This window comes from Eleginops maclovinus, chromosome 10 (assembly GCF_036324505.1).
Source record: "Eleginops maclovinus isolate JMC-PN-2008 ecotype Puerto Natales chromosome 10, JC_Emac_rtc_rv5, whole genome shotgun sequence".
NCBI lineage: Eukaryota > Metazoa > Chordata > Actinopteri > Perciformes > Eleginopidae > Eleginops > Eleginops maclovinus.
This window is the reverse complement of record NC_086358.1, coordinates 13,906,237-13,932,225: the sequence shown is the minus strand read 5'-3', so window position 1 is coordinate 13,932,225 and position 25,989 is coordinate 13,906,237. Positions and strand designations below refer to the sequence as shown.

The 25,989-nt window shown below is 39.2% G+C and overlaps 1 protein-coding gene across 4 annotated transcripts in view; it reads left to right on the top strand.

Moving 5' to 3' along the window:
* The first annotated feature begins 2,379 nt into the window (after positions 1-2,379).
* The window catches only part of tanc2b (tetratricopeptide repeat, ankyrin repeat and coiled-coil containing 2b), a 141,168-nt gene continuing 117,558 nt past the window's right edge, over positions 2,380-25,989 (top strand). For 2 of the 4 annotated variants that reach the window (XM_063894056.1, XM_063894054.1), the window contains exons 1-2: positions 2,380-2,737; positions 15,409-15,525. The gene's annotated coding sequence lies outside the window, so the exon portion shown is untranslated. The remainder of the gene's footprint in view (positions 2,738-15,408; positions 15,526-25,989) is intronic. The other 2 variants (XM_063894057.1, XM_063894055.1) reach the window with 2 other exon arrangements.

The following is a 25,989-nucleotide window of genomic DNA, read 5'->3' as shown; positions in this document are numbered from 1 at the left end:
TGTACTCTGAGGGAAGCCATCATTTCCTGCTGTGTACTCACTGAGTGCTCATCCCGTGCTTCCCTCCAGGTAATGTTTCCTTTCACTGATACAGACAGACAGATGTGAGTTTCTTATTGTCAGATGCAAGATTCAGCCAGGTTTTCTATAAATGCTTTTGGCGTTGGAAAAAAAAGTATAGTGTTTGAATCTAAAACCCCTCCTGATCAAATATACAACTAATAATAGTACAGACTCTGTTATCTGTCAGTTAACATTAGCTTAACATCTAAGAGTAGCTTAGAGCTCCGGTAGATTAGCAGAAGATCCGGGGCCAGGCTTCATTGAGTACCTCTCTGGCTCCCTACAACTCTGCTGATCTCCTCGCAATCTTGTGTTAGGCCCCATTAATCTCACCTCCCCCTGCAGTCTGTTGCTGGCAGAGTGGGCCGCACACACTCACCTTTACTGTTTTCATTCTTAAAATGCAGACAGAGGGAAGGTACAACAGAAGGCAGAGGTAGAGAGAAAGCCCTGGAAGGATTGGATTCAAAGCCAGTGGAAGCATTTGCAGAGGTGGGAGATGTGGTATAGGGGGGGTAACCACTTGGTTATCTGTGGCCACCTCGTCCATCACACTCACAGACACACACAGACACACACACAGACACACACACAGACACACAGACACACAGACACACACACACACACACACACACACACACACACACACACACACACACACACACACACACACACACACACACACACACACACACACACACACACACACACACACACTGTCAGGAACTCTGCAACAAAGCCAGTTTCCAGGGCCTCCCTTAGGTATTTCTCATTAGTGTTTGCAGAGGGAACCTTTTAGAGCATAAACATGTCCTTCGGTGTTTTCTTTTATCTGCCAACTGAAGGTTATATTTAGTTACTGTATATATCGCATACAGGCTGAGATGTATGATGTTAGCATGTCTTTATCCTGGCAATTGTCAAATGCGGTAGTAAAGGATTAACTTCTATCTTAAAAGGCTAAAGGTTAATTATAGGGTTTACTTCATTGCACACTTCTTTGAATATAATAAAACACCTTCATCTAATTTAGTCATTGAGAAGTGAGCTGTACTCAACAATAAATTACATCCAATGGCATGTGTACAGTTTAGTTGCCAAAGACTGAAAAGGGAGGTGACGTAAAAGATTTTCCTTATCAATTCTTGTTGTCACTGTATAAATCTACCAACCCTCACACTGAAGAGGACAAAGGTCACAAAAACTGAAGGCCTAGCGTTTTTTATGCACTTTCTTTGACAGGATGCAGGATAAGAGAGAGCCTGCAAATCAGAGGTAAATATACAGAGGCTGTAGATTTATGTAGAAACCTCAAAGTGACCCCAAGTCACTTTATAGAGGCAACTGCAATAAACGGTTCTTCCTCTTTTCCCCATATCAAAAAACTGGTTGTGAGTTAATCACACAAAAGAGAATAAGTAGATTACATATCATGCCAGATAAGCAGATTATCATTTACTTTGTAATCAGCACTAATAGGGTGGCAATTGCAAAAATGTATTTAAACTGTGACCACCATTTATTATAACAACAAGCATAACAACCACTAATATAATCAATATAAATGTTCCCTTTCCAATGGACCTTTCAGCAAACAATGTACATTAGTTTAATTGTGATTTAGGTCAGCAGAGAGCCATTCAACTTGTATTCCACAATCAGGCTCTGCGTGTAGTTAATTTTTCACAGTGCAACATCTCTTTGATTGTAATTCTGGCTGATAGGCCTGTAATTTTATTGACTGATTGGGAAGAGGTCAGGATAATGCTGGACACTCGCCAACCTCTTCCCCATCTATCATTTTAAAATGTCAAATGCCATGATCTGCACGGGAGACAAATTGAATTTTGATTGGCATCGACCTTGTTTCTCTTGAATAATTATGAATGATTTAGGTATCAGTGCCTTATCTCATCATAAATAATGCATAAGCCCGCCTTCCACCCCCACTGTATGTTTTTTTTCCTGTGCACCGTCTGTTGGCATAGGATTTCGTGAAGCTAGACAGAGAAAAACATACTCATACCGGAAATGTAGAAGAGATGTTCAGAAAAAATGTATAAACGGAATTACGTTTATTAGCGTTGATGTCATGGGTATGATTTAAGCATTATGGATTCTGGTTGTCGTGTTTTATAGAGGAAAAAGAACGTTGAAACTGTATCGTGTTTTATTCTGAAAGCGCGTACCGGAAGTATCATTTTAAATGTATTTACGTGACTTGACACAGTGCTAGGCAGGTCAGCGCTCCATGTTGCGGCGGCGCTGCGTGGCACTGGGCAGCGACTGGCTCTGACTGCACCACACACACGACTTCAGTTGTGAATGGCCCCCGGCACCTGGCACATTTGGCGGGCGAAAAGTAGCTGTCAGATCGGGCACCGCAACCTGCTGCAGACCGTGTTCTCGCTGCGTACACCCATGGGTGTCGCTACAGTGACCGCCTTCTGCATTGGGACTGAATGCAGCCGCTTTGATCAGTGCAGTTATTTTCAGAGTCACTCGCTCAAGCTATTTCGGAACGATTGGAAACGTGCAGACCGGTCGGGTGGTTTGGATTGAGGAGCCGCACGGAGCGCTGCAGCAGACACGGCGGTTACCGGGGCAGGGGATCAGGCTCAGATGTGATGCCAAAAAACTGTCCAGAAAAACAAAGATTCAAGTCTAGGAAAAGGTAATGTGTCTTTCTCTTGTAGCCTACAGCAACTTCTGCTCTTTTTGCAGCTAAGCCTATTTTTGCATTTTAAAGTTGATATGATTTACATTTAATACGGTGTTTGTTATAGGTGTCATGCTCCTGCAGCAATCTATAACCTATAATGCCCGTGTTGCTGCTGCTTAGGCAAACCCCAGCCACCCAGCTAAGCCAATAAACACCCCCAGCAGTGTTTAATGAGATAGACTTAGGCTAGCTGTTCCTTTTGTACACAACAACAAGCTTGTTTTGTCAGCAGAAAGCAACATGTGTATTGTGTTTTCACGAGTTTGTAACACATTGTTTTTCTTACATTAATTTTAAATATATTTAAGAGAAGCTGGAATCCAGAATATGCTGATATGTGTAAAACAGACCTTGCTGAATCAGGGTGAACTAATATTAAGGTTATTCATTTGTGCACCAAATATATTGACATCTTGTGAAAACACTGCAGGTACACATACCTATCCTCTATGTGTAACCTGTATTCAACGCATACAGTCTGAAGGTATAAGGGGGTTGCCCACCCAGACAACAAGCTGTCCATGAGGTGCCGAGGTTTATACAGAAGAAGCTGTTCTTACTTGTTCAATGGCTTCAGGCCAGCGCCTACCTCCGCCTATTATCTGACATCTGGTCCTTCTCGACGGGGTCTTATGTGGTAATAGTATGTTTCAACAAAGGCTGTTAATCTGTGTAATGCCTGTTGTTTCCAAGGAGAAAACACTCTTTTCCCTATGATCACCATTCAACACATTATATGGTGCCTTTGGATGGGGAATGTTACGAGATGTGGAAACCTTGGAAGTTGTTTTAGGCTGGTTAGGATGAAACATGGTGCAGATTTGTAAAATGGTAAAACTGTCATAAAAAAAAACTCATTTTAAGGGCATAGTATGTATACTATGACACACAGCCTTAAACTCACAAGCTGTGCCTTTATATCCACATAACTGCTGTGATAAAGCAGTTCTCAGAAAAGTAGGTCTGTCTGCAGACTGGTAAGATTTTGGTTCCAGTACTCATGGTTATTGTATGAGGCTGGAGATGACTGCTGTACTTTTTTTTTTTCAAGTTCTTGGTTGTCAGCTCGACTCGGCACAGATAAAAGACAGTCATCCTCAAAGCGTTCTCTCATCACATCAATAACATGCGCTAGTTTTGCTTTTCTCTTGATCTCCTACTCTTGACATACATCTGTGAATTCATAGTGAAGAGGTCTTCCATTATGAGATCACAATTTATTTTTTGGTTGACCAGCCCTAAACTTTTTTTCTGTTCAGTACTTATCTCTCCAAGCTCAGGGGTTAGTGACAAGGCCTTGTTTTCCACAGTCCGAGCCAACACAGTTCCTCCTGTCCTGCTCACTGACAGGCCAAAGGTTAAAACAAAAAGATACAGCAAATTGGCAAAGGATTTCTCCTCAACTTAAGTTGATAGAACACAGCCTTTATTTCTATGCTGTGGTTAAAAAATGTACAGTATGAATAAAACATGTTTCACATCTTTGAATAAAAACTGATTCTAAAAGTAGGCCCTTTCAACTGCCCATGTCAGTATTGAACCAGATAAAATGTAATTAATTGTTGAGAGCAAAATCGTTATCATCAATTATGCAGGGCAAATTGAGTGAATATGTCAGACATTACATTTACATTGAACATGAAATCTCAGTTTGCTTTTCAGTGGTCAATCCTTAATATAAATGTCCTGCCTACAACACTTAACCTTTCAATTCCATTAAAAAGTATTTATTGATATTTTGCATTTAGTCCATGTTGTTGAGTTGGTCTCTGTTGTTGTTCCACTAGGTATCTGTTAGGTAGAGTTTAAAACTTCTAGGCATTACAATGCCATAACTATTTGTTTCCTATTGTAACTATCACAACAAAGCTCTCACAAAACGAACACCTGAAAGTCAGTCTTTAAAATGTTGGAATTGCATTATATGTTAAAGTCTTGAACTTAAGTTTACCTTTGAAGCTGTTTATAGACGGTTTTATACAACATACACTATAAGAAACATTGCACTTTGTATTCTTTAAAGTGGTTTTATTTAATTAAGAGCCTTTAACCTCACAAGAGTGGTTGACTGCATGTAAAACATGTAAAAGTATGTTGTTTATTGAGTTAAAAAGGCTCTTCAGTGAGCATTTTTGACTGAGCCAGACTGGGGGTCGTTTCTTATCTGCTCTAAAAATACGAGATAGTTTTCCATACAGGAAAATAAAGGTGTTTGATTCATTTCCTCTGAGCGTCGAGGGAAATGGTTCTCTGTATGGTGTTTTAATCATGAAAAGCAGTAAATGAAACTAGGACTGCTTATAGAGGGAAAAAATGCTTGACTTTTTAGTTTATGTGTATACTGCTGTATGAATAGCGTAATCATCAGTTTAGAAAAAATGCAGTGTAAAGGGAATTAAAATTGATATTTCGGTCATAATTTATTTCCTCTCTTGGCCAGCAATTCAAGTCCAAGCCCTTTGAGTGGGCAAGGCAGTTATATGAGAAATTCAAGGCAAAAGGAACCACAAATATAGCGCCATACACAGAATACCAATATAAATTCAGCTATTTCAGAGAACCACCATTCGCAGCTTTTAACACATTGAGAAGCCTGTGGATAAAGATATTCTTGATATTCTTGTCCATAAAACATTCTAAAATTGCCTCATTTAGAAGAGACAGCGGTGCACTGAACTCCTTTAATGAGGGACTGATCCTCCATAGGCATGTCCCTCATTTTATGGCGGCCCTTTGATTATGAAATAATGATGCGAAAAAGGCATCTTTCTTAGCGCCTCATTCTTTCTTGTTAGTGAATGGAACCGGAGGTAAGCTGGACTGTTTCATCTTGGCTATTCTGCTCTGCTGTCAGAAGAATAATGCTGTGGTTAGCTGCTGCTGCTACCCTTTGTCTTCTGTATTGCTGGGAGTTGGTGACATTCATTGAGTGCTGATAGGTTTATTTTGACTGAGTCTTTTACCTACTTGTAGCTCACCACCTGGGACTAGATAAAGATTTTGAAGTTTATGTTAGAATTCATCCCCCTCTTGCTGCATCATCAGACATTTGAGGTTGTTCTGGGGTATTATTCATCACACATACCATGGCTTTCTGGGGTTTTGTTATAGCAGAAGAGGGCTTTCAACAAAACACTACAACATTTGACAGTATCTTGGTATGAAGGTTAGTATGGGACATTTCTGTGATTCACAAAAACTCACCGAGATAGATTTTTGAAAGGTGCTGGTGTGATTGTTTTGTGTTTCTGGTACATGTTGTTGCCTGTTTCTCTTCAAAGAAGTCGGATACACCTTTAAAAGTATCCAGCAACTCAACCAAGAATACAGCACAGGATCAAAGTGCTTCAGTGTTTTTGTTTGCTATATACAAGGAAGCCTATTATAATGATATGTCGTCCTAGTTGCGGTTTAATAATAATGAACGGGAGCAGGGCATTAATATGTTCTAACTTGAGCTTTGGGATTCTTTTGCTTTATATTTTAATACTTCTTGCGTCTCACAGCATTGTATTTTGTACTATCTGGCAGCTGCATGTGTTCAGCTGCCATGAGTCGTTGCTTACAGATCATTATAGAAGTTGTTTTGTCACTATTACTATAGCCTTTTATGTCCCTAAACAGAAGGTGTGAAATAACATGTGCTGTTTAAAATCACAAGGGCTGTAGAGAATTTATCAGTTTGATATCCAAACCTTCCCCTGCTACTTTCTCTGCCACGCTTCTCCATTTAAAGCCTCATCTGATTTAAAACATCAAGAAACAAAAGATTTGTAGGCCTTTCAAGATAATTACTTTTGTTGGACGATATATTGTCACAGGAATAATTTGCCATAAACAATAATATTTTCTTTAGACCATTTTTTGTCACGGTTTAATTATAAAGAAGAAGCGCAATAATTCATAAACACACTTTTAAAGGGCAATACACTTTTCAATTTTTAGAATATTTACATTTGAATGTGATGGAACATTTTTTTTATATCCTAAACAAATTTAACATAAATAAATAAATCCACAAAACCGAACAATAAATAAAATGGAAGAATGTGCCCAAAAAAAATCGAGGTTGGTAAAAATGGTCGAGGTCATGTCTCGGTCAGAAAATAGATAACCTAATGTAGGGGTCACAGTCCATTGTGCTGTGTCTGAAACATCCACCTGTGTGAGCCAAAAATCAGAAAATAGACTATTACTATGATTGGCTGGCACACTGTGTTCTGAGTTTGTACAACAAGCAACACGTTTGGAAACCAGTGCAAATACAGTACACCCGCTGGCCTTTGAATGCCCCGCAGAAGTAATTTAAGTGGTGTTCTTTTGTTTGGATGTAGAAAATTATCTTTCAAAAAGCTTATAAGGCTCGAGAGATGCTGACGTGTAAAAACATGTTCAAACTGATGTATTTGTGTGAAAAAAGCCTGAGAGTATAATCCTGTTTTTGCTGAGGCTGGGAAGTCATGTGCACCTATTCCACTCTAGTTTGCTCTGATATATTTCATATTGGCAGTTACTGCTGTGACTGGAGTCTGTGGGCTTACTGCTGCATTGCAGCTTTAATGAAATCAAGGTAATCACTTCTCTCTGGACAAGTGGAAGTGTTTCATGCATTATTTTATGTGTGCTTGCACTTAAATAACATGGCATTACCTGATTCTGCCAAGATGTTAGATAACAAACATTGGCTGTATCCACTCGGTCTGCCACTCAAACGTTCCTCCTGGGAGCCTGAAGATCCCTGTTAGCCTATTAGGCAGCTGCTTGAGCCGACCCCAGCTGCTGATGCTAGATGAATGGAACAGTATTCATCAGGCTTGAAAGCTGTGTCTCATAGCTGGAACAACAGCTACGAGACACAGCCTGTTGTTGTTGTTGGGAGCAACCAGTGACCTCTGTTCCCCCCCCCCCCCCCCCCCTCCCTCGATTTTTGTCCATAGTTGTGCACCCACTAGGTAGATTCTTTCTTTGTTTTCTTCTACAATCTAAGAATGTGATGACTAAAGAAATGTAAGGGTTAAAACCAATGTCGAAAAAATGTCACAGTACCTGATAACAATTAAATACCATGGTCCAAATCATCCTAATAGCTCTCATGTACCTCAACATACTCTCATTTATTACGGCTGCGTTTTGCGTTTTATCTTATAAATGACAAAACAAGACATTTTCAGACAAAACCTTGGAATTTGAGAAACTTGGTACAACATTTTTCTCTATTGTCTATATTGTTATACCCCGAAACTAAAAGTCAATGATTCTAGAATATAATCAGCAGATTTATCGATAACAAAACTAATTGATCCTCGCAGCTCACAGCATCTGTTGTCACTGTTAGCAGATCAGTAAAGAATTAACCATCCATCTTGAAGGTTGCATAATGTAACTGTGTGCTATAATAGGTTCAGCACAAGACAAATAGTGTTACCATGCCATCTACTTAATGCTTGTGCATCGACACTGCTGCTGCCAAAGCTTTTTAAACGTGATCTGTGGGCCGGCGTGAGGTTGTAAATGAAACAGTAGCACTCTGTCATATCTAAATAGCTCCACTGTTCCTCTGTGTGTGGTGCCCAGTAAGCAGTGGGAGATGGGCCCCCGCTCTATGATGTGAAGTGCCACTAATGGGTTAACTCCATTATAATTTGCCAGGCATCTCTGTGTCTGTAGAACATAGTGGACACGTTGTTGTTAATACAGATGCTTCCATTGCCTTTGTGTGCTAAAACAGGGTGTGACGATTAGTGTAGGAGTGTGGGAGAAAAGGAGTTTATGAAAAGTAGCATTGTTTTGAGTGTGGGCCAGCACTGTTTTCAATGATACCCTTTGTATTAAGTACTATAAAAAATACTTGAAAATAATACCAGTCCAACAGCTGAAGAGGATACAGTTCAACAGTAACCCTGTATGTAGAAGCTTGTATAGTCTTTTGTCAACTACTGTTTCCAAGAATTACCTTTTAATCCCAGAATATATGACATCTGTCTCCGCTGAGCATTTAGCCTATGAGAGGCTAGTTCCTTGTACTCAGTCAGTGTAAGCTTATTATTGTTATCCCACCCAATATTGCCATTGTGAAAGTTGTCATAGTAGAACGTTAATTTGCTTTGACTACAGTTTGAAAGACTCCAGTAATTGTTTCAGCCAGTTTAATTAGCTTTCCAAATTAGAGGGTTTTCAGTGTTTTTATGTTAAACCTAGTAAAGACCCAAAAAAAAAAAATCCAACTATTTTGATACTCAACTAAAAGTTGTAGACCATTTTTTCCTTATGTTTTAATAATTTCAGTTATTTATATCATATAACATTTTGTATGGCGGACTTAAAAAACAAGACATTCAGAAATGACAAATTGTTGATTTTTAAAAAAAGGATTCAAATATATTTAGTTGCTTTTGCTTTGATACACTAAAGAAGAGAGCCTAGAAACAACTAAGACTAAAACATAACATGCTGCAAAAGAAGCCACATAATACAGTGCCCAGAGGCAACAAATTTGATTAAATGAATTAAAGCTAAGTGAAGTTTCTCTTGCTCTGCACAACATCAGTCTGGAGCGTTGTAATGCTACGTGGCACGGTATCACTACAGGCTATTTTTAAGAACCATTGTATTTTTACTCAGGCCAAGATGGTTTTACTCAAGCTATGCGCACTTTGAACATTTCAAAAGGAAAAGTGCATGCAGATCAAAAAGATATACTCTGTTTTCTCTGTTCCACCAACTGTCAGATTACTGACCATGATAGTTGCAGCTGCATGGGTTTGTCCTTTGCAAATGAACACTTTATCTTTACTGTGGTATCTACAGTAATGTTGGATCACTTACTGTGATGAAAACATAATTGGATATTTCAAGATCTTGTATTTCTGTGTATATGGAGAATATTCTGTTGTTGCCAGTTTTTTCTTTATGATGTGAAACAAAAAATGGCCTTGTTGATAGAGTCCATACACAACACCATGCATGGCTAGTTTCAGTGAGTGGCTTTCTTAAACAGTGTTTCTATGGTTAAGGAGTGGTCTGCTGCCAAGCCTCCTGTCACCAAAATGTATTCTTGTTGAGGCATGAGAGTTCATTGTGTTAGCAGTCAGAACATAGAGTCCTTCTGAGTCTGTCTAAAAATACTCCATCCACCTCTGCCCCAAACTAGACACCGAGGGGCAATAATAAAGAGGCACTGCATAGGACAAATCGTCAACATGCAAACATGCAACATTTTACACAGCTGAAGGCATTTCTCTGCAATACACTCTGGAAGAGTTAAGATATAAATAACTAAATATGAAGTCATTCAGGCCACTGTTATAGTTTGGTACTCCTATGTTAACATGGCAGCTTGTCTTATTGTTTAACAGGCAAAATCCAATGTTAACTGGTGTATTAGCTATATTGTACCTTTTCAATGTATGTGTTTTTAATTGGCTAAATTATTACTGGAATGTTGACCTTGTTTGTAATTGAAGGAAAAAAATAGAAAAAATTAAATCCTCTCTTTTTCAAAATATGTTCAAGTGTAGGCGACCGATGATTAAAATGCTATCTTTCCTGACTTACCCTTTGCTCTTAACTGTCTGGTTTTCACACAAAGGCAAGTCTTTAATCCTTGTGATTGTGTTTTATTCCTCCATCCGTCCTTCAAAGCCTTTTCATATTTTGTTGGCATATTTTAACACCGCTGCTTGATTGACTAAGCATTATTGGAGTCATATTTGAAGCTTCTCGTTATTCTTTGTCTTGGAATGATTGTGATAGATCATCATTTGTGTTGCTGCTGGGAATCTTAAACCATAAATATACATCATCATTTATTTGTTGATTTAAAGAAGTATTTTTTACCAACCAAATCTAGATGTTAACTAAAGCTGTCAAATAAATATAGTGGAGTAAAAAGAGCAATATCGGTTTTGAAATATTGTTGTAACTGGTGAGTGATTTCCTTTTGAAGATCTATGAACTTTTTAGCCCTGCCTTTAACTCTCATGTATTTCTTTTTTGAATTTAGTTTTTGAATTAATGTGTTTTACTGGAACACAAGATCTGAAGGAAGCATATCTAAAACAGAGAGCGCCAGCCTTCCCTCAAGGTCAGGGTCAGCCAGTCTCACAGTGGGCGACAGGAAGCTGGAGGGACTGCCATCTCTAAAGGCTTAATGAGTCTCTAATTGATATCCAGCGGAAAACCCCACTTCCAAAGAAGCTATATTATGTTCCCTTTTCATCCAGCTGAGAAGACCTAGGAGGCCCTTATACTTACATTTTATAGTACAACATAGAGTGACAGAGGTAATAGGAAGTAATCTGGAGGCAGTGTGTCACATATAACGCTCATACAATTACAGATAATCGGTATCTTAACAAGGTGGTTATGTTTTCAGCTTGCTTTGTGTTTTTGTCTTCTTTTGGAGCGGATCGGGTCACTGATTCATGAAATAGGTTTTACTTTCATCAACATTGTGATTCAGGGTATTTGAGCTTCAACCAATTGTCATCAAGATAATTGGGGAAAAAATCCTGTAAAGTCAAAGCAACACCATCTCGGTGGCATCCATGTTGTTTCCACATTATGCATTCAAGCCCATGAACACAGAAGTTGCAAGAACATTTCCCCAACTGAATAAATGTCACCATCCAGGGAGCATGTGAATTGGCCTTGTCAGTCTTGTCTTCACTCTCTGAATGCCATTGTAGTTACTTTTGTTCTTATTTTGATGTAAAGGCAGGAAAAAAATCAACCATGCTCCTTCATTAATTTCTTCATCTTTATGGCTAGACAGTTTTTGGGCCTGCTGCATCTCTGGGATTTCGACATAAAGAGAAATAGAGAAACACATTTAACTTGAGGCTTCACTAACATGCTAGCTGCATTATTAAGGGCTGAGTACTGTTTCCCCTCCTTCATGAGATGTAACTGCTATAATGAGATGAATTTTAAGAAAAAGGGTAATCTTTTGGAATGCTTTAAACCAGCTTCCTAGCCATATATCCAATTCTCTACACTTTGAATGCTCCAGCCCTTCTGCCAGGGCAGCTCTAAGACTGTATTTGCCTAAATGTTTCATTCATCTTGATCAACACTGAATAAGCTAGTGCTGAAAATAGCAGTGGCAGTAGAGAAACTGCAGACTCTGTTATGCTTTGTTGAATGTAGACCAGCAGATGGCAAGTGTTTGTTAAGAATGTTAGTTTTGTATCCGTGTTAGTTCAGTTTGATTGTACGCTTGTTTGCTTGTATGATGGCTCGACACTTTGCCATTTAAACTTGTAGCTGCCACTTAAAGCTCAGACACCTGTCAGGCTGCTGCTCTGATGTTGTAGTTTTATTTCTTATTTCTTAGGTTGTATACACGTGTTGGTGTATTTCAACAGCTTTCATTGTTTTTCTTACTTTTGGTATGGATGGACAGATAGGATCTTTTATAGCTTATTTCTGTTTGCTCTCCACAATGCAACATAAGCTAACTTTAAAAAAAAAAGATTTTCCTCATTTTGGGCCCAGGATTTAAAAGGCATCTGTGCTCAAAGGATGCTGAGACAGGTGAAAACAGAATGCTACATTTGTTTGGGAGTAAAGGCCAGACTGTCACATTGGGAATTGCATTTTGGTCGTAGAAGAGTAATGGGACAACAGCTCAGCAGTACTTCCATGTCCATATCAAAGGAAATTTCTTGCGCCCACCGATGAGAAGATCTGTGTTACAAGTTGTACCTAATCAACCAACGGTCAATGTCACCTCTGCTAGATTAGTTTCCGATTTGCTGAATGTGAACAGTTAGAAAGTACTACTTAACTAAAGCTTTATCTCTATCACTTTTCAAGACAAAGATTCTTCACTAATGCACACAAGAAAATATTAAATACAACTGTAATAGCGGTATTATAGTGCCTACAAATGTAATAATGGTCTATAATGAATACATTCATAAATAAAACAATTAGGTATTACACTTTATTTTGGAAAAACATCTGAGTATCTCCCATCCTCTAGTTGCTTATTGATCTTATATTTGACAGAAAAGCAGATATGTTTATTGCTCCTTTAACATTGATTTAACCCCCATCTAGTCTACAATATACAATTACAGGAATCACCTTACATGCCACAGATGTGTCTTTGCTGTTCTCTTGATATCCTGCTTTACAAATATAACTTAAATGAATTGGTGATCTCAGTTGAGTTTTTCCTTTTTCATATAAGTATTTGGTCTGCCGTGCCTTGTGTTTTTTTCTCAGACTTTTGGCAAATATAAATTATGTTCAAGGGAGAACTCAGACACCATTCTTTGAACCGGGAATCTGGTCTTAGAAGGCCAGTTTTTCTGAGAAAGTATTTCTCAAGCTGGTGGAAAATAATCTTAGACAGAGCAGTGGTTTCTTCATGATGAGAAGCAGCACACTTTATCCAGCCTGAAAAATGGCAAACATGGACTGCCAGACTTTACACAGAGGCATTTGTATTACATGAAAGCTTAAACACTCATGGCCACTGAGAAGGAGATGAGACGGGAAGCTTAAATGCTATATTTATCAGTGAAGCAGGGACTTGGGAGTGTTGGACGCATAATTTGTTTTGATCTTATTTTTGCCCTTTTCAGTTAATAATACAGAAACCCAGTGGACAAAGGAGAATTAGACATTCATTCACATGATTAAGACTTGAACGCCTGAGATTTCAATGGATGTTTTTTTTTCTAATCAAATTGTATGCCAGCTTTTTTTTGGCAAACCATATCGTTATAAGCCAGACTAATAGCGCAGAGAGGCATTTTGCCCTTGCTTCTCTTCTAATCATTGTCTGCTGGGCGGACAGCTGCTCGGCCTTTGTGACCCTTCTAGCTTCAAGTGACAAGGGAAGTCCACCTTGGAAAATGTTGCTTTTTTTGCAGTTTTTAACCTCTAAACATAAGACACACACACACACACACACACACACACACACACACACACACACACACACACACACACACACACACACACACACACACACACACACACACACTCACAAACTGCATTCCCAAATCTTTTCAGACATGTTTACTTATGTGTGTGTTTAACTAAGAAGACTTTTCATTAAAAGATCACTGAGGAATTTCAAAAACGTTTTATTCAGTTTGAATACAAAAACAAATGTTGCCCCAAGCAAGGCTTCGCACAATGTACTTGAAATTCCCCTTCTAATTCTGCAAAGACCTGAGTAAACAATATATCTGAAAATCTAACTGAGAGGAATAATGATATGACTTTGTCACTACTTTACATTATTGTCGCTGTAACTTATTTAGACTCCCATTGGTTGGCTCAGCTTAATTAATGTGCTGGCAACTCTGAGAGAAATTCAGATTAAGTCCTATAAAGTGTTCCCTACTGAGAGCTATGAGCAAACTATAATTAGAAAAATGAAAAAAGTATAGAGGCCATGTGACGCCCTTGAGGGAACTTGATTATTGTGTTGCTGTTCTGTCTGAAGACTTCTTTTGTGCAGAAATGCCATTCTGCTTCCTTTCAAAACCTATGTCGTAGTTGTCCTTTATGTATATGAGGAAATGCTGCATTTACACTGGAGGATATTTTAGAGTGGGAATTGAGGGTTAGTGCAAGGTGACGTTTATTTGCTGGTTTTTGTTTAACAAATATTTTAATATTATTCTCATAGCTTAATTTTAAACCAAGCAATGTCCTCTTTCAGACTTTGTAGACTGATTAATCCTCTACAGAGCAACTTAACTGCCAGGTGTGTTTATGTAATTGGCTGAAATCCTGAACATATGTATCACTGAGCCAGATAAAGTTTATTTTGGAAAATTGTTTGTTTTTATTGAAAAGTTTATTAACGGGATGAAGGAGAACATGAAAATACACTGGACTACCACATGTGTCGTGACCTCGGACCAAATAAAATGCACATATGTAAGACCTTATGATTTACTTTACTGAGGAATAAGTAACCAACTATTTCAGTACTATTGTGGTGCAGGGATGATATACATTAGCATGGTGCTGGTCGCCATGATGGTGTTAAGTTGTCTCATTTAGTCACTTTTAGCACATATTAAAGAAACTTAAATCTTGAAATATTAGATATATAAACAAAACCTAATTTAGAAAACACATCACATTTTTAAACAGGGTGCAAAAAGGCTAACTTATATCTGGGTTTTAGGACTTGTTCCTGCAGCACTCTATAGTCTCCTATTTTTTGTTGTTTATCACATGACTCCTACATAGAAATTTCAGTCTCCCCTCTTCCCCCCACTTAATGACATAATGACACATTTGGTCAGAGTGTTTAGGGACTGCATAGCTCTACATCACAAAACTCTGAAAGCAGCACTTTATGTCAGATCCTCCCCCTAAAAGAAACTGTCCACTGTTCCAGTGTATGCCTCAACAACCAGCATTTGTAGCTACCCCAAACGGCGTTGTTTGTTTGTGTTCTCTGTGGAAAAAGATCATCAACAGTGAACAGAGCGAACAGTGACAGTCCGCTGCATTGACTTACCACGCCACAGTGAGCCGGATGTCAAATTGCGACTGCCACTTCTGCTGTGTCAATACAAGCCTCTTTCAGTCCATTGCAAGCTTTTAGTTAAAGGTTTTTTTTTCTGCCACTGTGGTTGTCTTTGTAGAAAACTGTTTGGTGTCCCCTCTGGAGAGGGATCGGGACTGTGGTTCAGTCCAGCGAAATGTAGCGCTTCACTGCCCTGAAAGACGGATTTTGGAGACCTGCCTGCTGTCTACTCATGGTGAGTCATCTCATAAATTTCATGCCACTTGAACCATTGCAGCATAGCCGGGAACTCTTTTCACCTTTTCATGCATCACACCAAGGTCATCATGGGAAGTCACAATAGATTCATTGTAACTTGTGTTTTGCAAGTGGGTTAGGACAAGATTACATTAACATTCTTTAACATCTTTTTTCTGAAAGCGCATTTATTGTTTGTTTTGGGATTCTGATGCATGCTTTGGTAAACTTGCAGAGTTTCTTTTCAGTTTTTTTCTATAATAAGATGCTGTTTTGCAATGTTAACCCCCTACATTTCATACAGTAGATAATCAGCCTTTAGTTATCGAGTTGTCCTCTTTTAAAAAATATTTTTTAACATTTAGATCAGGATGTGGGCAATTCCATTTGTGCATTTTATGTTTGATAATAGAAAAACAATTGTGTGCCTTGAAAATGTTTAAACATGTCAAATAAACCAAGTTCTACATGGGTTTACTTGCAGGAATTCTCTTAAATATACCATACTAATGTGTAATTGCCTTAAATACTGTATGTCATCAAACAAAAGGAGCTGTAAGTATGATGGACTAGAAATCACTTTTATTGTTAAAGCCTGAGCTTTTTCATTTGTTACAATCATTTTGATTTAAAAATGGATTTTTCTCCTAACATACGCCTCAGCTAATGACCTGCCATCCCAGTAACTACTCAACCTTGGAGAGTTGTCCTTTTACTTAAAAGTGATTTTTTTACCGAGAGGAGAGTATGAGTGTAGAAAACTTTTCCATCAGAAAATAGATTCATGTTTCCCATTTCAACTTTCTTTGTGAATTTTCACAATATGTGCGGTGGAGATGCTGTCATCTCTTCGAGGAGCTGTCTGTCCAAAACAGTCTTATTTTTAAGTCCCGAGTACTGATCGATGTGCCGGCTTCGGGCTTTATGTAATTACTCTCTGACTGGTCAGCCATGAAATTGTTGTTTGGCTCTGAAATGGATCCAAAGGAAGCAATTTTAAAGAAAGGCCTTGTGGTGCTGCCATAATCAGAATGAATATGACCATGGCGGCACCAGGAGTTGGTAAGATAAGTTCCTTGGCCAATAGATATAAGGATTTAAAATCTGAGAGGGACCACTGCAGTCTCATTACCAGGGTTTAAGGGGTGATACTACAGGTGAATAGGGTTGAACAGCTTAATAGGGTCTGGAACAGAAATGTAAGCATAGGATCAAAATGATGTTTAATTTTGTTGACATATTAAAATTACTTTTTTTTACATAGGGAAATCAGAATATCTCTTCTATATCACCCCATGAATCAGAAAATACTACATTTACTGAGAAAAAGGCTATTTAACATATTTTTAGAAGTGTAGAAAATAACTCTCAGTATATAGTATATAGTAGAGTATATTAACTCAATAGTTGTATAAGAAGTTGTTAAATGTCATGTTAAAACATGCAAATGAGACATTATCTAATGCTACATTTTGGTGAATGTAGGAGAATTCTACAGAAGCAAATACACAATGTATCAATACCAACATCTAAATGATGATCTTGGATGTTTTTTTCCCCACTAGTCTTTGAGAAGAATTGACAATCGTATGAACAAATCGTTTTTTGCTCGTAGTGTGTTGTCGTTACATTGTCACATCCACACGCATTGTCCGTGGTCTGTTTCATGTTGTTTGTCTGAAGATGTAGAGCTTCTGTCAGCTGTTGATGGGAGTGTGCAGCGTGCACTCTGCAGAGAGGTATGCACATTGACAGTCTCTGGCTCACATGTATGCAGCTGTGTCCTGCGAGATGCAGGCCGGCAAATGGAGTGGAAGAGTAGTCCCATTAAACCCGGGCTCTCCTCTGAGGAGGAGGCTAACAGCTCTGAACGCTGGCCTCTCGCTCCCTGGCAGAAAGTGCTGACACAAATTTTCGTCTGACTAAAATGCCTTCTGACCGCATGACACTGGCTCTTTTCTTTCTCAGAGATTCCACGGCTTTAAAGCCAGGGCTTCACAAAAGAGACACAGTCTGCGTGTGCTGCTTAGGAGGTGGCATAAATTATAATCATACCATAAACTGGCTCAAAGGTCTGCATTACTCACATTTTATAGGGTGAGGAAGGAATTTCTTTGTTTGAGCAGTTAATTGGGTTTATATTCGCAAAACCTCATTTTTCTTTTCATGCACATTACACAACCCGGGAAACGGATTCATTTAGTTCTGCGAGCCTCTTTGTGGAGTTGTCTCTTTTTAACCAGCTTCACATATACCGTATTTTCATTGACACCTTTCACAGATGCACAATATAATTCCCAAGATTCCTGCACCAGAGTAATGTGCCCTGTCCCTTTGACATGCATGGGAATGTGTCAGGTTGTGATTGACGGGCCATGGCTCCTGTGTTGGTCAGTGGTGCAGAGATGAAACATGACAGTGACCCAAGGCACAGGATTTGAGTCCTACAGTTGTGCATGTCATCAAAGTAATATGCTGTTAACCTCTGGAAACTTTTAGCGGTGGTGGTTTGCAATATTTTTTAAACAAAGACAAGCTGTAATTACTAATTTCTACATGCCTCCTGTCACAGCTGCATTTATAGGCTTTCTTCCGATAGTATTAGTCATGCTTTGACCAATCAGATGCTTCAGGCTGTTAATCTGTACTCAGTGCTCGAGGGAACTATGATGAGAGTGATCAGTGCTGTCAAGTTGTTGAAGGGGATCTGCAGAAGATGGTTGCTCCTCAGTGGGGGGGTGTGGGTGGTTAGCTACAGCCCACAGCTACTGAAGGGGAGCTGTGTCAAATCTAACACACTGAAACCCACAAACGCCAACACTGACAGCCAGTTGTGACGAAAACCAATTTACAGGCAAGAGATATTCTGTTTGAAATGTGGGGGAGCTGTCCTCCCCGGCTTGATCTAGATGCCTTAGTTTTTTAGTCATCCTTGTATGGTGGTATGTAGGCTAGTTCCTCTTTGGGCTTTGCTAGGGCTTGTAGTCACAAATCTGCCTAAGATGTAGAGCAGATTAAAGAATGGTTTATTTTGAGAAGTAGCTGGAATGTTCAAGATACATGCAGGTATGATGTTCTTTGCTTTGTTTTATAGACATAACACAGAGGCTGAAGACTTGGATCACTTCATTCTTTTAAAGATGGATGGATAAAGTCTGAAGAATGCTTTAGAACTCTGAGTGTTAAAAGGAGCTTGCGAAGTGTTGTCTCGTTTCATGCTAAACAGTCAGACTTGGCTTGGTACACGTGTGACACATCATAAAAACTCTCACCCCCAAAGACCTGGGCTCAATTCCTGGTAGGGCTACCTCTGGCTTAGTCATGCATTCCAGCTGCTGCTGTTGGGTGCAGCGCTGGAAGCCAGTGAGGGATTGTGTTGTTTGTCACTGCACTCCAGTGTAAACATAGAGTGGTGGGTTTAATGGTGAGTAGCATCTCAACTATGGACTGTATTATTTGAGAAAAATATGCAAAAACATTGAATATCGCAAACACAATATATAATAGGAGAAGGAGAAGGAGAAGGAGAAGGAGAAGGAGAAGGAGAAGGAGAAGGAGAAGGAGAAGGAGAAGGAGACATAGGTTGTTAATTCCTTTCAGGGATATTTCTTATGTCACTTCCGCTCAGCTATCCAGAACTTTGCTGGTCAGCTGATTTTAATACAGCATCACTTCCTCTCTGGTATTCAAACTCATCTTGTCACACTTCCCCTGCATAGTGTGTACATTCTGACCAATGAGATTAAACCTAATGTCTGTAGCACTTTCTGATTAGTAAGAGAGTTAATGGCATGGTACATATCGAACAAAGTTGAATATAATTAAATATGTTGCTAATGTATTTAATGCAGTCTTTTGCAATATGTTTATTGTGAAATTTTACATCACTATTCATGTTGTGCAGCCCTTATCCCTCTGAAGTAAATAGTCTCTGGTAACAGTATAATGTTTCAAACCTCAAACATGCTGCTAGTTAAAAATAAGTGCTCTGTGTTTTCTGGCTTGAATGCTTATAGCGACAAGCTGGTCTAATTGTCATGCAAGTTATTAAATCATTAAAGGCTGGAGGTTTAGAAGCTGCATTTGTTAGCTTTGGAGTTGCTTGAGATGGGAGGCTTAGAATTGCACTTTCAGGGGGAAGTATTGAAATGTGTACATGAAAGGGCTTCGATGCTGTTTGTCATATGAGGAACTTTGTGGTAGTCGGCAGCACCATTCTGAAGTGAGACTGCAAAGGACAAAAGCATGAGTGGAGAAGGCTATTGTGTTAATAGTTATAGTTATTTGAGATATTTGCCATTTGCCGAAGAACATTCAGTACCTTATGACTTTGTGATTGCTTTTGCTCGTGGGAGGCAATATGTTCAACAGGCTTCAAATCGTCCAACTTAAAGCCATGTCATTATTAATAATGCTTCCTGGCTTCCAGTGGTCCCTGTAATGGTCCTCAAAGTCCACACTGTGCTAGCCAGACTCCCTGTGCAGGAAATGAAAGGCACAGAAATCAGTGTGTGCTAATGTACGGCTTGAGAAGTAACACAGCGTGAACAGCAAGAGAGAATCAAATCTGTATTATAGTTTAGACTGAGATTTACTACAATTTCTGTCACATACGTTTTTCTCATTTAACTTTCATGAATAATCATTTTCGGGGTAGGAACATACAGCCCAGCAGAATGGTTGTAAATGAATAGGCCTACTCAGTCTGTTGAAATCTGCCTTGTTTTTCCATCATTACTCTCAAAAACCTTGTCAAATTAAGTTTAGGTCCTGCAGTTTAGGCATATCAATTGGTATACGTTCAGTCCCTCGACTAGACCCACCCCAATTTGTTTTATTGTGTTTGGACAAAAACAACTTGTGTCTTTAAATAGACATTCATGGTAGGACCAAATACCAAGAAACCTCTTCATAACCCTCTACACTAAATCATAAACTATTAAGACAATTCATGTTGAGCCCCATTCTGTCAAGCCAATCATAGCCCATCATCTCCATCACAGTATTTAGCATAATTAATGTTTGCATGGGATTGTAAGTATGCCGCTGACGCAGACGTAAACAGAGATATCTAGCTATCATCTGGGCTTCTGTGGGAATTCTTTAAAGTGACGTTCCTCTGGGGACCATGTATGCACAGGTTTGTTCAAAATCAACTCCTCCTCTCTCATTTCTGCCAGCCGTCATTGACAGCTGGGCCCGACTAACAGCTGCCTCCCCCTCCCCGAGAATCGAATACATAAAAAAAACAAAAAGAGTTGCCTGCAAGCCTGTTTTGTAGAAGAGATAATTAATTTTGTGAAGCAACAGTGAGTTTGTGGGTGGTCCCTGGTGAACAGCTTTATTTTCACATTCAATTCATCTGCCAATTATTTTTATAGGGATTAATTGAAATAGTTTGGTTTGTATAAAGTAAAATACAATTCCAATTTCCCAAATAATGTTCAATTAGCTTGATTTCTCATACAAATAGACCCAAATCCAAATGTAAGTAATTAAGCAACAGAAATAAAACTATAAAGATAAGAAAAAGCAGTACATCTTCATAATCTATGGCAATTTTCATTGGTATTTCATTGGAATTTCCTTTATTACGATCCCCATTAGCTGTAGACGAAGCAGCAGGCCCACATAAACCTTCATTTTCTGACAATTGACTACGGTAATTATTTCTTTGACAAACCATTTGAACTGTAGTCCAGTTCGTAAGGTGTACATCTTCATTTTAATATTGTTCAACACAGTTCAATCCTCACTGTTCAAGGGAGAGGTTGGTGATTATAAATAATAATAATACATTTTATTTAAGACGCCTTTCCTGACACCCAAGGGCACCGTACAATGTGTTAAATATGCTAAGAGGCAACAGAACAGGATAAAAACACAAACAGGAAATCATGGAGGGGACAATCAAAGTGAACACAAATCATGGGGACAGTTATCCAGCAGAAACAGATGATGGAGAGCACTACAGTGAGTAGGCTGATTTGAACAGGTGGGTTTTTAGTTGGGATTTGAATATGCCGATTGTGTCAGATGTGTGGGGGGAGGGAGTTCCAGAGTCTGGGAGCAGAGCAGCTAAACACCCGGGCACCCATGGTGACGAGGCGTGGGGTGGGGACAGTTAGCAGACCAGCATTGGATGAGCGGAGGGAACGAGAGGGATTGGACTCCTGAAGAAGATCAGCCAGATAGGGGTTCAGAACTATAAACAAAAACCAAAGAATAAATAAATACATGAAAAACAATATGAATGGTCACATGACAATAACAATGAATTGAATGATTTGTTTAATTGGTTTAAGATTGATTTTAGTCAAGACCTCTGTGATATTTACTCAGCCAAAGCTTACCATCTCAGTAACACAAATGACTTCTGAAAGAACCCACATACACTGCTGTCATACATGTCGTGGCCACTGCCAATTACTTTGTGAACCAAGTTCCTGGCAGGGGTCCATTATGAAGGCGTATTCTCTTGGGCAGCCTGCCTCTATAAAGTTCAGTAATGAAACCAAACCAGGAGTCGACAACGTCACTGCACTTTTAAAGTGATTCACTTGGTTTCGTTACCATTACTGTGCAAAGTCACCTTGTATTTGGATCTCTGATAGAGTTTTACAGAACTGATTTGCCATCTATAAAAATGGAACTGTGACAAATTACCTCTGTCTATGTTTTTAAATGTCTGTTTGCAGTTGGGATATGAAATGTATTCAAGGTTAGGCTAAAATACATTTTGGTAAAGCCTCTTCGATAGCAGTGCATTGCTTGGCTTCTGTACTACTATCCCTGTGTGTTTCTGCAAACAATGTGCATGCCGACTGCAATTTACTGTAGGTAATATACTGACTGTGGATAAGTACCTCATGCAATCCCTCCTCGAACATTGATTCCTTTAATTAAATATGCATGCTTGTGTATCAGTAGGTTTGGATTTTTCTCTTTGGTAATTCCATCCAATCTTCACAATCCCTCCCCATGGTCTCACTCTTATTGCACTATTTACACTCGGTATAGATAGTGTGTGTAAGGCTGAAACATTCTATCTCAAGAGGGCAATAGCACCTAGTCTTTGTCTTTTGCTGACACTGGCAGTGCCTGGCTCAGCCTGCTAATGTGGATGGCATAAGGCCTGACGGAACGCAGACTCATCTGTCGGATTGTGACCTTCAGCAAAAGGGGAAGGACTGGAGGTGACCCTGTATGTTTCCATCTACATAATATTTCATCAACCTTACTGGCAGGTTCCTTTAACAAACACAGCAGAGAACAAACCTGTTTACCACTCAATCATCCTTTATCTGATTGCCAGGTTAAAAATGTGCAAGGATTCACATGCATACAGACACTTCCTTTTTGAAAATGCTTTGTGACTGCTGTTCTGCAGATATCATCACCCAGGAGAGGATGGAGTATTCCTGTGAGGAATACACTGCCTTGTTTAAGTGGAAGGAATGAGGACCATGCAGAATGAATCTTGTGTGCATCATTAATATTCTCAACAGAGCCTCATCATCACAGCACTCTGGATTACTTGTAATAACACAAGAGAAATAATTGCAATGTGACATGAAAACAATCAAAGTCATTTAATGAAATTAATTGATACGTATCTTTCAATTAAAAAGCATTGCTGCTAAAGCCAAAAAAGCATGGATGATTGCCAACATCTGTAGGAGAAATTAGGTTCATGCTTTCTCTTTCCAAATGTTTTAAAAGCCCAGCTTGCATACCATGTAAGTGTGGGAGTAAAGTGCAGCTCTATCCCGCTGTGCCACATGATGGACACCTGGTGTGATGGTGGCTGGAATCAAACAGACATTTATTGGTGGTCATCAAATCACCATCTGAGGTCAGCGACCAGCTAACGCACTAATTGGGTTTCCGTTTTCCTTGCTCCCGTCTGTGCTTTCAATCAAACATCATTCCAGCCTGACAGCAATATGGTGGTGGGCTGAACTGGAAGAGCAAGTAATTTAAGACATTTTCACTCCCTCGCCCGCCCGCCCACGCTCTCTTCTACCCTTTGTATCGTCTTCTCAGATCCAGATTTGCAGTCACAAATAGCAACCCTGAAGGTATTATTGCCCTTGTGAGGCACACTAATGTGCTCTTTTCTTAGTGGTGTTGTATCGCCAGCTCTGAAATTGATAGTTAGTCTGGAATCTGGCTGAGAGGAAAAGTATGTTTCTTAAGCTGCAAAGGTACTTCTCACAAAACATGAATTGAAGGCACACAACCTATTTGTAGCAAAAGTAGACCAAAACACTTTTTTGCTTTATGCAAGTAAGACTGATTAGTAAAAAAAACTGGAGAACAGCACATTCCCGTAAGCTGTCAGCATCGTCTATTTTACTGTCATATTTATTCATTGGCAGTCGAAAGGCATACACATCACAGACACAGACTGGGCATGAGATGAGGGAGATAAGAGGTGCTGCTAATTCACCAGTGGACAATGAAGTTCTTCACAAAGTGAGTTTCAACACGATGAAGGTACACATGGTAATACAGGACTGAACCAATGCATAATGTATAAGGAAACAGATTAATCTCCATTTTCAGTCGGTGTGCCTCTGCTTATATAAAACCATGCTTAAATCCTTACGTATGCAATTCACAGACTTATTTACCCAGACATGAACAGAACCGAGGCAGTTATCAATGATCACTTTGACAATTGGACCTTTTTTTCTGTCTTATTTATGAGCCCACATTGAGGGCAGAAACTCATTTGGTCCGCACCAAATGTCATTATAGGTAACCTTTTGACATACCTTAGCCACTTTCTATCTTTAACTCAGCCTGTGTGGATGGATGGCATTACCTTTATTGATCTGTTCTGTTCTTGTCCTGCGGTTTTGAAACCATACCCGCCCTCTGAATGTCTGATGACTCTCTACCTTTGGGGCTAGCTGTATACATGGAGTCATTGTGGGTTGTGTCTTGATGTCACTGGCCCGATCTTTGAATGTCATAAATAGAAAGTATCAACACATGATCTCTTCAGAAGGAAATGGACCCTCAGCGTCATGCTTCCTTCACCTTTACCTTACAGGCAGTCACAGTAGAATATTTCTGTATCGTTGGTACAGTAGTGAATGGAAAGTGTGATACCAAGAAAAGAGGCAAGATGAAGTCAGGCAGGAATCCCATCAGAGAACTGCCCAAGACATTGACCTATACCAAGTGATTCAGTTGCCTTATCCTTTCTCTACCGTAACATTGTTTATTTGCTATATACGGTATCATTATCTATACCTCACAATAACCAGAATGGAGTTTCCACAGCCAAATTATATAAAATGCAGGATTATATAGAATGCAGGAATTAGAAAAGCGTTGGTGTTGAATGAATGCTGAGGTTTTACAAAATCGTAAAATATCAACATTTTTGTGTAATGACCTTATAGTTTTTCCCAGGTGTGTCCCTAAAATCTTTGCTTGTCTTTTTGTCATGACAAACCATTTTTTTCTCTTTTTTTGTTGTTACCCTATTGTTGAAACCTACTGAAGACAGAAAGTCACCGTCACTGATTGGCGAGCTGCATTCATGCAGCGCAACATAATACATAATGGTACTTTTAAACGTGTTAAGTTTTGCATCTTTGTATTAAGCTTTGACTACACCTGACTTAAGCTGCAATTATCTTTACAGATGTTTGGAAATGATCCCACACAGCAGCATTATCTCTACTCCAGTGATATATAAGGTTGGTTTAATATAATTACAAATGAGGACTTTTGTTACTCTTGCCCAATCATGAAAGAAACCAAACCACTTGCGTCCCCTCGGCCTAACTCCACTTTAAAGCCATGCAAAGCCTTTCCACCACTCAGCTGCACTTGAACAGCCCCAGGCAAGGAAGTCCAACAGTCAATCTGGCTCTGCTGCTCAGAGATACAAAGTTACTACAAGAGCTCAACAGGCCTCCGGCTTAGTGTTGTTTGGTCAAGTATTTTAAGAAAATTAACAGAACTGGGACGCACACATGGGTGTGAAATAAAGAGTGATTGGGAGCATGTGCTAGTTGGTTATTTAGCGCTTCCCTTGAAGTGGCAAAATCAACCCAATTTGGGGATCATCGGAAGGCTGAGTTATGTTAGGCAGGCAAAACTTACGGCACAGAGGGAATGAGTGGCGGTTACAATTCTGTTTTGATCAGCTTCAGGCTGGCACTTGATCCATGTGACAGCTGAGCCAGGACAAGATGTGTGGGGATGTTATGAAGAGTTATAAAAGCCATTTTATGCTTTAATTCAGAAGGAAGAAAAGGTATTCACACTACTTTGACTGTTTCAGTTTTTCATTTGCTTTTACAACTCTCAATCACACTGGATGCAGTTAGGATAATTTGACGCAATTCAACAAAATGGTAGTCGTGCATCATTCAAATGAGATTAAATTAAATACGAGCACAAACTTTAAATTAGGCAAAACTGAAGTAATGAAGATTTT